The 15,178-nt window shown below is 28.6% G+C and overlaps 1 pseudogene; it reads left to right on the top strand.

Annotated features, from left to right (window-relative positions):
• Window positions 1-5,270: 5,270 nt before the first annotated feature.
• Window positions 5,271-6,837, top strand: LOC124927047 (annotated as a pseudogene).
• Window positions 6,838-15,178: the final 8,341 nt, after the last annotated feature.

Raw genomic sequence — 15,178 nt, 5'->3', positions numbered from 1 at the left:
GATTGTTCTCTGCTTTCGGTAGTTACTTACTTTGCTTCCTACTGTATTATCCAAACCTATAGTATCGCCACCCATTTGTTAGAAGAAATTTCATTCTTGTTGTGATGTCAATATTTAAGCTCCCCTCATGGGAGGAGTTGCTTGATAATGCCCCAGATTTGATTGAGAAGCTACTTTTATCGGAATAAGATTCGTTAGCCGAGAGGAACGTTTTCCTTATGCTATTCACCTGCGCTCATGAGAATTACAAATTTTAGAGAGAATATAGAATCAATTAGTTAGTTAAGAATAAAATTCCATCTACCACATGAGGTTGTCGCTTCCTCGTCGGCCAAAACATCTATAGATTGATCAGATCATACTCATCTTCATCTTACTTTAATGTACATTATGTACCACAGTGACTTTTGGTGAATATAGAGCAATTAGAAAGAAAAAATTATTGCTCTCTCTGTGTGATCGAGGAGAGTAGCGGCGTTAGAGGGAAAGAAAAAGAGAGAAGAAAGACCATACTACTCGAACTCGACTCGAATTACATTATAAATACTCGAACTCGATCGAGTACCAAAATGTATACTCGAACTCGACTCGATTACAATTCGAGCTACTCGAACTCGAAAATTAAAATTTTAATTAAAATTATATTTTATAACTAAATAATATTTCAAACATAATATAATATATATTTCACAAACTACAGTCTACACATATATAATCACAATATTATTTAAAAATAAGAAATAAAAATTTCATAATATAATTTAAAAATAATCATTCAATCACAAATATCTCATTTAGAAATTACAAATAAAACGTTCATCATAAATATTAAAAGTTTGGGAATATGATGCATTAGTCATATAGTGATCTTCAAATTCTACAAAATTCAAAATATAAAATAGTGAAGGGCCGAAGATAATGAAAAATTTGTTCCGTTAATATTAGAATCCAAAAAATAGATATTTCAAGGGTTTTTTTGATAAAGAAAGAATATGAAGGATGGAGAAAAGAGAAGAGATAGAGATGTTTAATTGTTTCAAAATGAAAAGAGAAGAGAGATTTGACGGTTCGAGAATGGAAGGAGAAGAGAAAAAGATGAGTTTTATTGTTCAAAAAATTGAAGAAGGAGAGCTAAAAGATTTGAGAATGAAAATCTTAGAAGGCATAAGGAATTATATATATATATATGGAAATAAATATAATATATTATATATATAATATATTATATGCAATATATAACGAGCTACTCGCGAGCTACTCGAACAACAAATGAAAAGCTCGAGTTCGAATCAATTTTATAATCGAGCTACTCGAACTCGGTCAAACCGAGTTCGAGTCGAGCTTTGACCAAACTACTCACGAGTTACTCACGAGCAACTTGACTCGTTTACACCCTTAGGTACGGCATTATTATGTGTCGTCGCTGATATGAATATCAGGGACGACGTTTCTGTGCCGTCCCTGATATTTTTAATCAGCGACGATTCTTTGGTTGTCGTCGCTGATAAAAAATATAAGCGACGACAAAGCAACGCCATCGCTGGTATTAGTCGTTAATAAATTTTGGTGGGTCAATTGTTGTTTATACTCACCAATTGTTTTAGTGATGCTTTCTCAAGTATGTATATCACTTCTTAATTATAAATGAAGTTGTCAGTTTTTGAGTTGTTTCTCTTTTGTTCAATGAAAAACTTTATAAGCTCGTCACAATATTCGTTTTCATTGCTTCTTAATTCTTCAAAAAAATAAAAAAATAAAAAAATAAAAATCAATATATAATTAACACATTTCTCATCAATTACTATCTTTTATAAGGTACATTTTCTTATGTACCTCTAAATTCACCCTTGTTGACTAAGAGGGTACATTTTCATATGTACCTCTAATTCACCTTTCTTGACTAAGAGGGTAAAGTGCCTCCATATTAGAGATATAAATTATAAGAAAAATATCAAATTTAGTAATGCATGCACAATGAAGAACCAAAACTATGCACGGACATATCCATATATATATATAGGCCGTAATAAACAAATAAATATTACCTTATTAAATTTATAGAGTAATAATTAAAAAAAAAATAAGTGGGCCATAATATCTGAAAAAACATATCACAAATATTTTTAATAATTTAACTATTAAATCACTAATTGATTTTAATTTTTTTTTATCATAATCAAATAATCAACTGTGGTGCAACATAAATAAATAAAAATAATAATATATGACCAATTTGGTTGACCAAATACATGCAAACTATTACAAAAATGTCAAATGAAAGTGTAAGCACTAAAATTTTATAACTTTAATTTATTAATTTTAAATAATTATTATTAAATAAATATTTAATCACAAATTCAAAATAATTAAAAATAAAATTAACATAAAATTAAATAATTATTATATTAATTAATCTCAAATTAATTATAATTAGAAATAATAATAGGAATAAATAATTATTTTAAAAACAACATCCCATCGCTCCATTCTAAAATAATTAACACGTGGGATAATTTGAAAAAATATATATATATATATATATATATATATATATATTAAATCTCTCATCTTTCTAGAAAGACTTATTTTTATGTTGGTCATTTAATTGAATAATGGCTTAAATATTATTTGAATGTTAAACGGGAGATAATTTGATTACACAGGGTTCAAATTTTAAATGATGGTGCTTAAACTTTCACATTTTTAAACATTTATTCGTCTATATTTTACGGCGTATTTTTTTAACATGCCACATAAATATTTAATTTCCACATATTAAAATAAATAAATAAAATTAAAAGTTCCTAAATTAAAAAAGAAAAACCGAATATAGTCAAATCTCTTTTTCTCTCATGCTGTAAAATATAGATGTACGTTATGTTTAATTTGAGACGAAGTCAATTTGATTATATATGTAAAAGTTCCATATTCATATAAATAATTTGAAAGTTCAAGGCTCGTAAAAATAAAAATAAAAAAAAAAAAAAACCGTCTCAAGTTGGACCCATATATTTGGCTGGACCGTCTGACACCGTATCACCTAAGTCCATATGTCTAATACCAACCATTCATATATGATTTTTTTTTTTTAATAGGTAGAAAAAAAAATTATTGTTAATATTATTTTTATTTAAAAAAAAAACTTAAAAATATTATTATTATATATAAACAACCATTCTAATACCAACCATTCATATATGATTTATTTTTTTTAATAGGTAGAAAAAAAAAATTATTGTTATTATTATTATGTCCATATGTCTAATACCAACCATTCATATATGATTTATTTTTTTTAATAGGTAGAAAAATAAATTATTGTTATTATTATTTTTATTTAACAAAAGTTACAAATATTATTATTATATATAAATAAAAAAATTAATAATTTAAAATAAAAATATTTTAATATTTTGGTTAATGAATTAAGTGATAATGAGAAATAGTGAAATGATGTTTGATTTTGTTTGGGTTATTAAAATAATTCAAACTGAGACTTAACTTTAAAAATAAATTATATATCCGCCCAAAACGGTTAAAAATAAAATTAAAAATGTTATAGGTATGGTTCGAACTTGCAACCTAACAAAATAAGTACAACCTTTTAACCAACTAGGCTAATAACACTTTATATTTTAAATTCAACCCAAAATTTGATAAACGCGTAACATTTTAACAATATAAGTTCAACTTTTTAACTAACTAATATATATATATATATATATATATATATATATAATAATGCTTAAATTTTAAAGTGTCTGGATTGCCGGATCTAGAGCTGTGGTTAATTTGAATATATGTTAGAGTAAATGGATACTTGGGTCGGATTGTGGGTTGACCCGCCCAAAAACATAAACGATTAAAATAAAATTAAAATGCTATAGGTATGGTTCGAACTTACAACCTAACAAAACAAATACAACCTTTTAACCAACTAGGCTAATAACACTTTATATTTAAATTCAACCCAAAATTTGATAAACGCGTGACATTTTAACAATATAAGTTCAACTTTTTAACTAACTAATCTATATATATATAATGATGCTTAATTTTTAAAATGTCCGGATTGACGGGTCGAGAGCTGTGATTAATTTGGATATATGTGAGAGTAAATGGATAATTGGGTCGAACTGTGGGTTGACCCGCCCATAAAAATTTTACCAAAATATTTTTTCATGGATTTTATATTATTACTCGTACAAATACACGGGATACATGCTAGTTATATATAATTAGTGAGTTGAGAGTAAATTTTGGAAGAGGAAATGAAGGATGAATAGTGGAAAAAATGAATGAAGAATATTAAGTTACAGGTAAAAAGTAAATAAGAAATTAATTTATTAATAAATGTTTAAATAAATATTTGAAATTAATCTTAAATGATATGCGAACAATTATATTATCAATTGCATTATTTAAAATTACTAATTAAAATATTTTATAGATTGATAAAGAAAATATAATTTATTATCCAAATAACTCTAAATAATTATCAACCTTTTATTATAAAAAAAATACTTTTATAATAAAACGATTTAAAAATAACTAATTAATATCCCATATGCATGCATAACCCGGAAGAAGGAAGGTCTAGATCAAATTTTGAAAAGAGACAAAATTATTTTTAAATTATTATTTTTTTGGTTGTATAGATGTGATTAATTAATTAAAAATAAATTTGTAGTAGGTCAAGTTTTCTATAACTCCCTTTATTATATATATTTTTTTAGTTTGAATAGTAGCTGGTAATTAAAAATATTTTAAAATAAAAATTAGATGAAATTTAAAATGACTTTTCTAAAATTCTTTTAGTTCATACCGAATACCCAGCTAAATCAAGGTCAATTTCCAATTTACACAACTTTCTTATTCATTTTCCCATTATATTTATTTTTTCATTTTTTTCCCCCAAAATACTAATATTTCTTTTCTTTAAACTCAATCACTATATTTAATTACACATTTCACTTTCTAAACTAATTAATTACTTTCATTTTATAAATCTAAAATATATATTTTAAACAACTAAACTAAAATAAAAAATATTATATATTAAAAGCAAAAAAAAAAAGAGGTTAGAACAAGCATTTGGAGAGCTGATCATTGAGCAAAAACCTAATAAAAAAAGCCACACCAGCTAATCTTTTCAAATTTAAGAACGTGGATTTACAGAGCTTGAAAGGTGGATAAGAACCAAACAAACATTCAGCATTTTATATTTATATATATATATATATATATATGCATGCAAATGCATGCAAGCAAGCAAGCAAGAGACACCCAGTAGAGAGAGAGTGAAAGAGAAATGGAAATGGAATTAAAATCAATGAAGGAGGAGGAAGTAGTGGTTTTGTATTCATCTCCTGGCATCGGCCATTTGATCTCCATGGTTGAACTTGGCAAGTTCATTCTCACTCTAAACAAATCATCTTCATCTTCATCATCATCATCATCCTCACCATCAATCCGCCCTTCAACACCGGCTCCACCTCCGCCTACATCAGCCGTGTCTCCGCCGAAGTCCCTTCCATTCGCTTTCAAACCCTTCCTCCAATAACCCTCCCGAACGACCCTTCTACCTATCCAAACATCGAATCCATCACCTTGGATTTACTCCGCCTCCATGACCCAAACGTCCGTTCTGCCCTCCAATCAATTTCACTCTCCGGGGCCAACATCTCTGCTTTCGTTATCGACCTCTTCTGCCCATCCGCTTTCTCTATCGGTGTCAGTCTTCAAATCCCCACCTACATTTTCTGGGCCTCATGCCTCGGCAGTCTTTCCTGCTTTCTCTACACTCCTCAACTCCACGAAACAATCCCAGGAAAATTAAGAGATTGGAAACAAACCGTCCATATTCCCGGTTTGCCCTCCTGTATGCCCTCCGATCTTCCCTCACCGGTGCTCGACAGGGACTCTTTCTCATACAACACTTTTCTCAAGCAAAGTTTGCAGATGCGTGAATCAAGTGGCATCATAGTCAACTCCTTCGACTCACTCGAGCCCGACTCGTTCAAAGCGATAAGCGACGGCCTCTGCACCCCAGACAAAGTACCCCCTCCGTCCATTTACTGCGTGGGTCCGTTGATCGCCTCCGTTCGTGAAGGAGGAGGAGGAGGAGAAGGAGAGAAAAGCAGTACTGTCATCAGACACGAGTGTTTGACATGGCTCGACACCCAACCGAGCCGCAGCGTGGTCTACCTCTGTTTCGGGAGTCTGGGCGCCTTCTCGGCCGAACAAATGAAGGAAATGGCGGTCGGACTGGAGAAGAGCGGTCAGAGGTTCTTATGGGTTGTGCGTAGCCCGCCTTCCAAGGAAGCCAACGATCATTTCCTGCCCAGACCCGAGCCCGATTTGGACACCCTACTCCCGGGCGGGTATCTGGATAGGGTTTCCGGACGGGGCATGGTGGTGAAGTCGTGGGCTCCCCAGGTGAGTGTGTTGAGGCACGAGTCGGTCGGGGCGTTCGTGACTCACTGCGGGTGGAACTCGGTTCTGGAGGCGGTGTTGGCCGGAGTTCCGATGCTGACGTGGCCGTTGTACGTGGAGCAGAGGCATAACAAGATGATACTGGTGGAGGGGTTGAAGCTGGCGTTGGCGATGATGAATGAGGAGGAGGAGGAGGAGGAAGGCGGGCTTGTGATGGCGGAGACGGTGGAGAGGCGTGTGCGGGATATAATAGAATCGGAGGAAGCGAAACTGATACGCGACCGTGTTCTGGTGGCGAAGGGAGGCGCTCTGGCGGCGATGGGGGAGGAAGGCTCCTCCTTGGCCGGGCTGAACAAGTTCAGAGACTCTTTTAAGACCAGGAAGAAGAGCAGTGGTTGACTCAAAACAAACCCAATTATATTAATATCAATAATAATCTTTCATTCCCAATTATATATTATGATTTGAATAATTTGTCATTGTTATTTCTTTGTATTTATTGTACTGTATTGGTTTATGAATTATTATATTTTAATTATAAATGAACTATTTAATTTTCTTTATTAAATATTATTTTCATTTTTCAATGTATTTCATTTTTAAATATTATTTTTCAACGAATTAATTTTGTTTTATTTAGATTTAGAGTGTGTTAGGCAATATTTTGGACACCAATATTTTGTTTATATTTTTAAACTACTATAATTTATATTATATTTTATAATTTAATTTTGTTTTTTAATAATTTGAATACTTAATTTAATTATTTAAAATATAAGTCTTTGTAGCCTAGTTGGTTAAAGAGTTGTACTTGTTTTGTTAGATTGCAAGTTCGAAACATACCTCTAGCATTTTTAATTTTATTTTAACCGTTTTAAATTTTAAAACGGGTCAACCACAATCCGACCCAGTATCCAAATTAACCACAGTTCTCGACCCCGGCAATCCGGACACTTTAAAAGTTAAGCATCATTATATATATAGATTAGTTAGTTAAAAAGTTGAACTTATATTAATATTAAAACGTCCCGCGTTATCAAATTTGGTGTTGAATTTAAAATATAAAGTCTTTGTAGCCTAGTTGGTTAAAGAGTTGTACTTGTTTTGTTAGGTTGCAAGTTCGAAACATACCTCTAGCATTTTTAATTTTATTTTTAACCGTTTAAATTTAAAAACGGGTCAACCCACAATCCGACCCAAGTATCCAAATTAACCACAGCTCTCGACCCGGCAATCCGGACACTTTAAAAATTAAGCATCATTATATATAGATATCAATAATAATCTTTCATTCCCAATTATATTATTATGATTTGAATAATTTGTCATTGTTATTTCTTTGTATTTTATTGTACTGTATTGGTTTATGAATTATTATATTTTAATTATAAATGAACTATTTAATTTTCTTTATTAAATATTATTTTTCATTTTTCAATGTATTTCATTTTTAAATATTATTTTTCAAGGAATTAATTTTGTTTTATTTAGATTTAGAGTGTGTAGGCAATATTTTGGACACCAATATTTGTTTATATTTTTAAACTACTATAATTTATATTATATTTTATAATTTAATTTTGTTTTTTAATAATTTTGAATACTTAATTTAATTATTTATATTAATAGTTTAATCATACCATTCAAGGAAACAAAATTCAATATATTTATTCTCCAATCTTTACCGACAATCTTAACTATCGAAATTAGTTTTACATAAATAGTATATAAAATTAAATTTTAATTTGATTTTTTAAAAATTTATTTGCAACAATATCAAGTAAAAAGAGAATTAAACTTGTTTGTATTAAAAAATAATTATTTTATTATTATTTATTTTTGAATTTCATTTATAAATGAAATAGAGTATTTTTTTTTTTTACAAATTATTATGACTTATACATATAGTATAGTTATTGTCTTTTTATTTTCATGTATAATGATTATCTTTTTTTTTTTTCATTTATTTTTATTACCCATAAATATATGTATAATAATAATAATTATTTATTATATTAATATTTATGGAAGGAAAATTGAAATAAAAAATATGAAAGGAAATAATGTGGACTATATCATTGGTTTGAAAAAAATACTTTCTTTAGAGATAAAAGATTTTTTCTTTCTTTTTTAACTAACCAAATTGAGTGAGCTATATGATTCTCTTTCTCTCTTCCAATTCCCTCTTTTATATATATTATATTTTATTTTTAATATATATTTTTAATTAACCTGCCTAATTCGAAAGAACTGAAGTTTGGTTGGGCAACGCCAATCAATCGATGCAGACCATGCACATTCAGCTACTAATATCCGAGTTATCCCCAACCCCAACATGCCAAATAGTGGCAATTCTAAGGATGTCTATGCACCACATTATAATCATAAGGTTAAAACATTATTTATATATTTTTTTTAAATTATTATATTTAGCAAAAAGTAAAATGCTATTTATAAATAGAAATGTGTTAAATATATATATAAATATATGTGGTTTTATTTTTAATTTAAACTGTAAATTATATTAATATTATATATTTATATTTATTTGTTAAACTAAAGAACATAATCATAACTAATATCTATATATATAATATTATATTTATTTTAAAGCTGATAGTTATAAAATGAAAACTAAATGATTCAAATGAAAAAAGTTTTATACAATAAGATAAAAGAGTAAATACAAATCTTTTAAAATTTAGATCTTGCATGTTTATTGAGTTTTTTTATTTTATTAAAATAAAAATATACAAATTTACAATATAAGTTTGGGCAAGTAAAGTTGTGAAGATGATCTAATAAAATAAAATATTCTTTAATTTGATCCAAAAAAAATAAATTTTAAAAGTAAAATAAAAATAGTAAATATTCAATATATAAATAATGTTAAAACAAAAAAGAAGATGGTCGTTCACATAAACAATTAACATGCATAACTTAACATACCTAGGTACAAAATGTTACACGGGAAAGATTATAATTACAGTAATATATAATTAAGGGGATTGTCTGTTCTGGATGAGAGAAGGGTAAAACAGGTGAACAATATTATATATATAATGTTATAAGAAGAAAAAGCACATGTATTTTTTTTTTTATTACAAATATTTAACGTTCAAGTCACTAAATCAACTTGTATACATTATCAAGCTTTAAAATCTGGTTTGGTTCAATAAATGAAAATGCGCATCTTTCAGGTTGAGAGGAATAACTTTGTTTAGAGAATTTACATCATTAATTATCAGCTTCCAAACTCAATTAGATGTCCGCTTATTTGGTATGAAATCTAAGAAAATAGAAGAGAAGAAGAAGAAACGAATCCAATTTTTAATTTATTTGAAGAGCTGCATAGAACACGTGAATACTACCGTGAAACAGGGGCGGAGCCATTGTACCCGGCCTGTAGTCCGGAGGGACCTAGGTCCATAGTAATTTATATTATATTAATTATCCTATTCATTTCTACCTAATCTCAGAAGCCCAACATACTAATTAATATATATATATATAGTAATATATATTCCAATCTAACTAATATATCTATAATATATTTATTATATTTAAACCATCTAAATCTAAATTATTAATTCTTAAATAAATAAATAAAAATACTATATATTATATAATATATTTATTCATAATTAAAAAAAAATTAATTTATTAATTCCTAAACAAATACCTACTTAATAATATATAATCAATCACTTCCCAATTAAAAAATATATAACTTATTCATTCCTAATAAAACAATTAAACTATATATAATTTATTTAACTTTGACTATAAAAATATGTCCCTAATTATAATAATTCTTTTAAAAATTTAATTTTTTTTCTCAATAGTCATTAGGTCTTTATAATTTGTTAGACTAAAACGGAAGACCACAATCTGTCGGTTTAAATTGAAATTTATCCTCTTACCAGATTTGTATAATTTCAATTTTACATATTTATGTGATACCATAGTTATAACACTCAATAAATATATATAATGTCCTCAATAGATATAATTTAAAAACTAATAATATACGAGGTCAGAGATATGATGCTAGCAATATGAGTTGTATTTTTAATGGTTTGCAAACTTTATTTCTTAAAGATTACCCTTATGCGTATGATTTGCATTGCTTTGTTCATCGACTACAATTAACATTAGTTGCCGCGGCTGAACATTAGATCTCTATATGGCTTTTTTCTTTTCGAATCTAATGACTATTATCAATAACATTACATCTTCTTCAAAACGTAATATCGAGTTACAGACAACTCAAACTAATGAAATTACTCGTTCTAGTGTTGATGGTGAACGTGAAATTGAACGAGGAACTAATGTTATACTTTGTTTCGTTGTGCTTAAATAATTCATATTTTTTAATATATCACGAACTATTTTAAAAACATCATATTAAATTATATATATATATTAGTTTTTATAAAAATATTTTTAACACGGTTAGATTTGAAATCCAGGTTCCGCTGTTGACCTTGAAATATATATATAGGGACGGATTAAGGCGTGAGCTGAGATGGGCTTAAGCCCACCCCTGAAAAAAAAACTATATATATTTATATTTTTGTTAGTTAAGAAGCTGGGTGATGACATGGTGAAAGAGAAGAAATTGCAAGAAGAATAAGCCCTTTATGTAATTAGTTCCCTTGAATCTCTCTCATATGTCAAAATATAATTTATTATTTTTCTATTTTTTTAGTTATTTTCTTTTAATATATATTAAATTTAAATTTTTAATAAAGTTAAAAAGTAAATATTAAGTGGGAAGTTGAAAGTTTGTTCAAATAAAAAATATATAAAGTAACTGAATTTTTTTTAATTGATTAATATTATACTTATGGATAAATAGCACTGGTAAAAAAAAATTTTTATCGACGGTTTTTACTGAAGGTTTTGTAAACCTCTCCTAAATACTCCCGAGAGGAACAAATCCTTTGGTTTTAACCCATGTTTAAAAAAATCAAAATAATTTCTAAGTATGGGGAAGGGTAAAAACCGAAGGTTTTCAAATGAACCTTCGGTTTTGACCCATGTTTAAAAAAATAAAATTAATTTCTAAGTATGGGGAAGGGTAAAAACCGAAGGTTTTCAAATAAACCTTCGGTTTTTACCCATGTTTGAAAAAATCTAAATTTTTTCTAAGTATGGGGAAGGGTAAAAACCGAAGGTTTTCAAATAAACCTTCGGGTTTTACCCATGTTTGAAAAAATCTAAATTTTTTCTAAGTATGGGTAAGGGTAAAAACCGAAGGTTTTCAAATAAACCTTCGGGTTTTACCCATGTTTGAAAAAATTTAAATTTTTTCTAAGTATGGGGAAGGGTAAAAACCAAAGGTTTTTCAAATAAACCTTCGGTTTTTACCCATGTTTGAAAAAATTTAATTTTTTTCTAAGTATGGGGAAGGGTAAAAACCGAAAGTTTTCAAATAAACCTTCGGGTTTTACCCATGTTTGAAAAAATCTAAATTTTTTCTAAGTATGGGGAAGGGTAAAAACCGAAGGTTTTCAAATAAACCTTCGGGTTTTACCCATGTTTGAAAAAATCTAATTTTTTTCTAAGTATGGGGAAGGGTAAAAACCGAAGGTTTTCAAATAAACCTTCGGGTTTTACCCATGTTTGAAAAAATCTAAATTTTTTCTAAGTATGGGGAAGGGTAAAAACCGAAGGTTTTCAAATAAACCTTCGGTTTTGACCCATGTTTAAAAAAATCAAATTAATTTCTAAGTATGGGGAAGGGTAAAAACCGAAGGTTTTCAAATAAACCTTCGGGTTTTACCCATGTTTGAAAAAATCTAAATTTTTCCTAAGTATGGGGAAGGGTAAAAACCGAAGGTTTTCAAATAAACCTTCGGGTTTTACCCATGTTTGAAAAAATCTAAATTTTTTCTAAGTATAGGGAAGGGTAAAAACCGAAGGTTTTCAAATAAACCTTCGGGTTTTACCCATGTTTGAAAAAATCTAAATTTTTTCTAAGTATGGGGAAGGGTAAAAACCGAAGGTTTTCAAATAAACCTTCGGTTTTGACCCATGTTTAAAAAAATCAAATTAATTTCTAAGTATGGGAAGGGTAAAAAACCGAAGGTTTTCAAATAAACCTTCGGGTTTTACCCATGTTTGAAAAAATCTGATCACGGTCAAGACCGAGAGGTTTATTTAAAACCTTCGCAAATACACATAAAAACCGAAAGTTAATTTTATAACTTTCGGTTTTAACACTTCCTAGTTTGGTAAATTATTTTGTTTTTAACCCACTAATCTTAACTTCTAACTAATATAATCAATCTTGTGTTGTATTTTCAAAATTAAAATTGTGTTTAATGTTCAAATATTTATGATTGTGTTTGATTATTATAGAGAAGTCTATATGAATGTTTATGTTTGATTATCTTATGAATGAATGTTTATGTTTGATCATATGGATTGTGCAATATTTTAAAGATATCAAATGTGTTAAATTAATGTTGTTAAAAGTCATTAGAAGGTGAAAAACCAAAGAATTTAACAATTGATCAAGTGATAATTCCGAAAGTTATATAATTAACTTTCGTAAATAACCCTCAAAACCGAAAGTTTTATATAAACTTTCGGGTTTTACATTTCTCAAGAACGAGGGTTTTATATAAACCCTTCGGTTTTGATGGATATTTCCGAAAGTTAATTATATAACTTTCGAATTATCATTCACAAAATTGTTCAATTAATTGGTTTTCTACCTTCCAATCTAGACTCCTAAGTAATATAATCAAGTGTGTGTTTTTATTTTAAAAATTTAGATTGTCTTTAATGTTAAAATGTTTATGAATGTGTTTGGTTATATATAGAAGTAGTGTATATGAATGTTTATGTTTGATTATCCTATGTATTTGTGTAATGTTTGATCATATGGATTGAAAATGTTTTAAGGATATCAAATGTGTTAAATTAATGTTGTTCAACATTATTAGAAAGTGAGAATCCAAATAATTTAACAATTTGTCATGTTATAAAACCGAAAGTTAAATATATAACTTTCGGAAATATGCATAAAAAACGACAGATTTACCAAAATCTCTCCTTTTTGTGTATTTAAATTTAATTGTAAAAATGAATTAAAAAATCAAAAACCGAGAGGTTATATGAAAACTCTCGGAATTTAAAACATAAAAAACCGAGAGTTATATGAAAACTCTCGGAATTTAAATATCAAAACCGAGAGTTTCGTATAACTCTCGGTTTTGATTATTTTAATAATAACCGAGAGTTATATGAAAACTCTCGGAATTAATTAAATAAAACCGAGAGTTTTCATATAACTCTCGGAATTAATTAAATAAAAACCGAGAGTGTTTCATATAACTCTCGGTAACCACTAATAAATTAAAAAAACCCTTCTCTTTCTCTTTTCCCCGTTTCTTCTCCTTTACCCGCTTTCTCTCATCACCGCCGCTTCTCTTCGCCAGCGCCGCCAACAAGAAGCCCCCGCCATCCGTCGACTACCGTTCGGCTGAAGAGACCCGTAGAAAACAACGCCGCCCTTGTTGAAGCCGCGAAGACGCCTCTCCGTTGAAGAACTGCCGCAGATCGTTGAAGAACTCCCAGCCGCACCTCCGCCGCTCTCAAGCCGTGCCGCGCCGTCCATCTGATTGAAGGTCAGTTTCACATTTTAGATTATTTACATATATAAGTGTTATTAATGTTAGATTTTAGGGTTAGTTTTAGGATTTGTTAGATTTAGGAATTATTATTGTTATATATGTTAGATTTGGTTTGTATATGTTTATTTGGTATGTAATCTGATTGGTAATATATGTTAGATTAATGTTATATATGTTATATTGATTTGTAATTGTTAGATTTAGGTTGATTTATGTTAGATTTTGTTAAATTTAGGATTATGGTTTAAAATTGGTAGATTGGTTTGATTTGGTTGATTGAAGTTTGATTTTGGTTTGATTAATGTTAAAAATTGGTTAGGTTTGGGTATTTGGTTTGATTGATGGTTATGATTTGATTTAGGTTTGGTTATTAGGTTTGATTAATGTACAAAATTGGTTTATATTGACGTTTGTTTTAGGTTTGGTTATTGGTTTGATTGATAGTTATTGAGATTATGTTAGAATTGAATGTTTGGATTAGATTTGATTTTGGTTATTAGATTTGGTTTGAAATTGTATGATTAATGTTAGATTTAGGTTATATGTTCAATATTTTGGTTAGATTTGGTTTTTATATTGATTTGTTAGATTATGTTTGTTTAGATTATCTTTTGTTTGGTCCTATGATTTAGTTTGAACTTTGGTGGATTTATGTCAAATTTAAGTTTGATAATATGTTTGATTTTGTCTGATTTTGGATTAGGATCGTCCGTCTCTTGAAGATCGCCGGAGGTTATTCCACCTTCCGCTGCCATCCTCCACCGTCGCCGCCACAACTTCTGAAAGGTCAGTTTTTAAAGGAATTTTATGTTGTTAGGATTATATTGGATTTTAGGTATGAATTGAATTGTTTGAATTAGATTTGATTATGTTAGATTTGGTTTATGTATGAATAAATTAGATTTTAAGTTATAGATGCATTGCATTGTTTGTATATATTGGATTTTAGGTATGAATTGAATTAGTTGAATTAGGTATGATTGAAATAGTGTTTGACTAGGTTTGATTAGTTTAAAAAATGGGTTAAATATTGATGATTGGTTATTTGAATTAGGTCAGATGAAGACTGTCGTGCTAGATTGGTTAGATTAGGTTAG

This window comes from Impatiens glandulifera, chromosome 2, assembly GCF_907164915.1.
Source record: "Impatiens glandulifera chromosome 2, dImpGla2.1, whole genome shotgun sequence".
NCBI lineage: Eukaryota > Viridiplantae > Streptophyta > Magnoliopsida > Ericales > Balsaminaceae > Impatiens > Impatiens glandulifera.
Note: the sequence above shows the minus strand (reverse complement) of the source record. Positions and strands in the feature narration are given on the sequence as shown.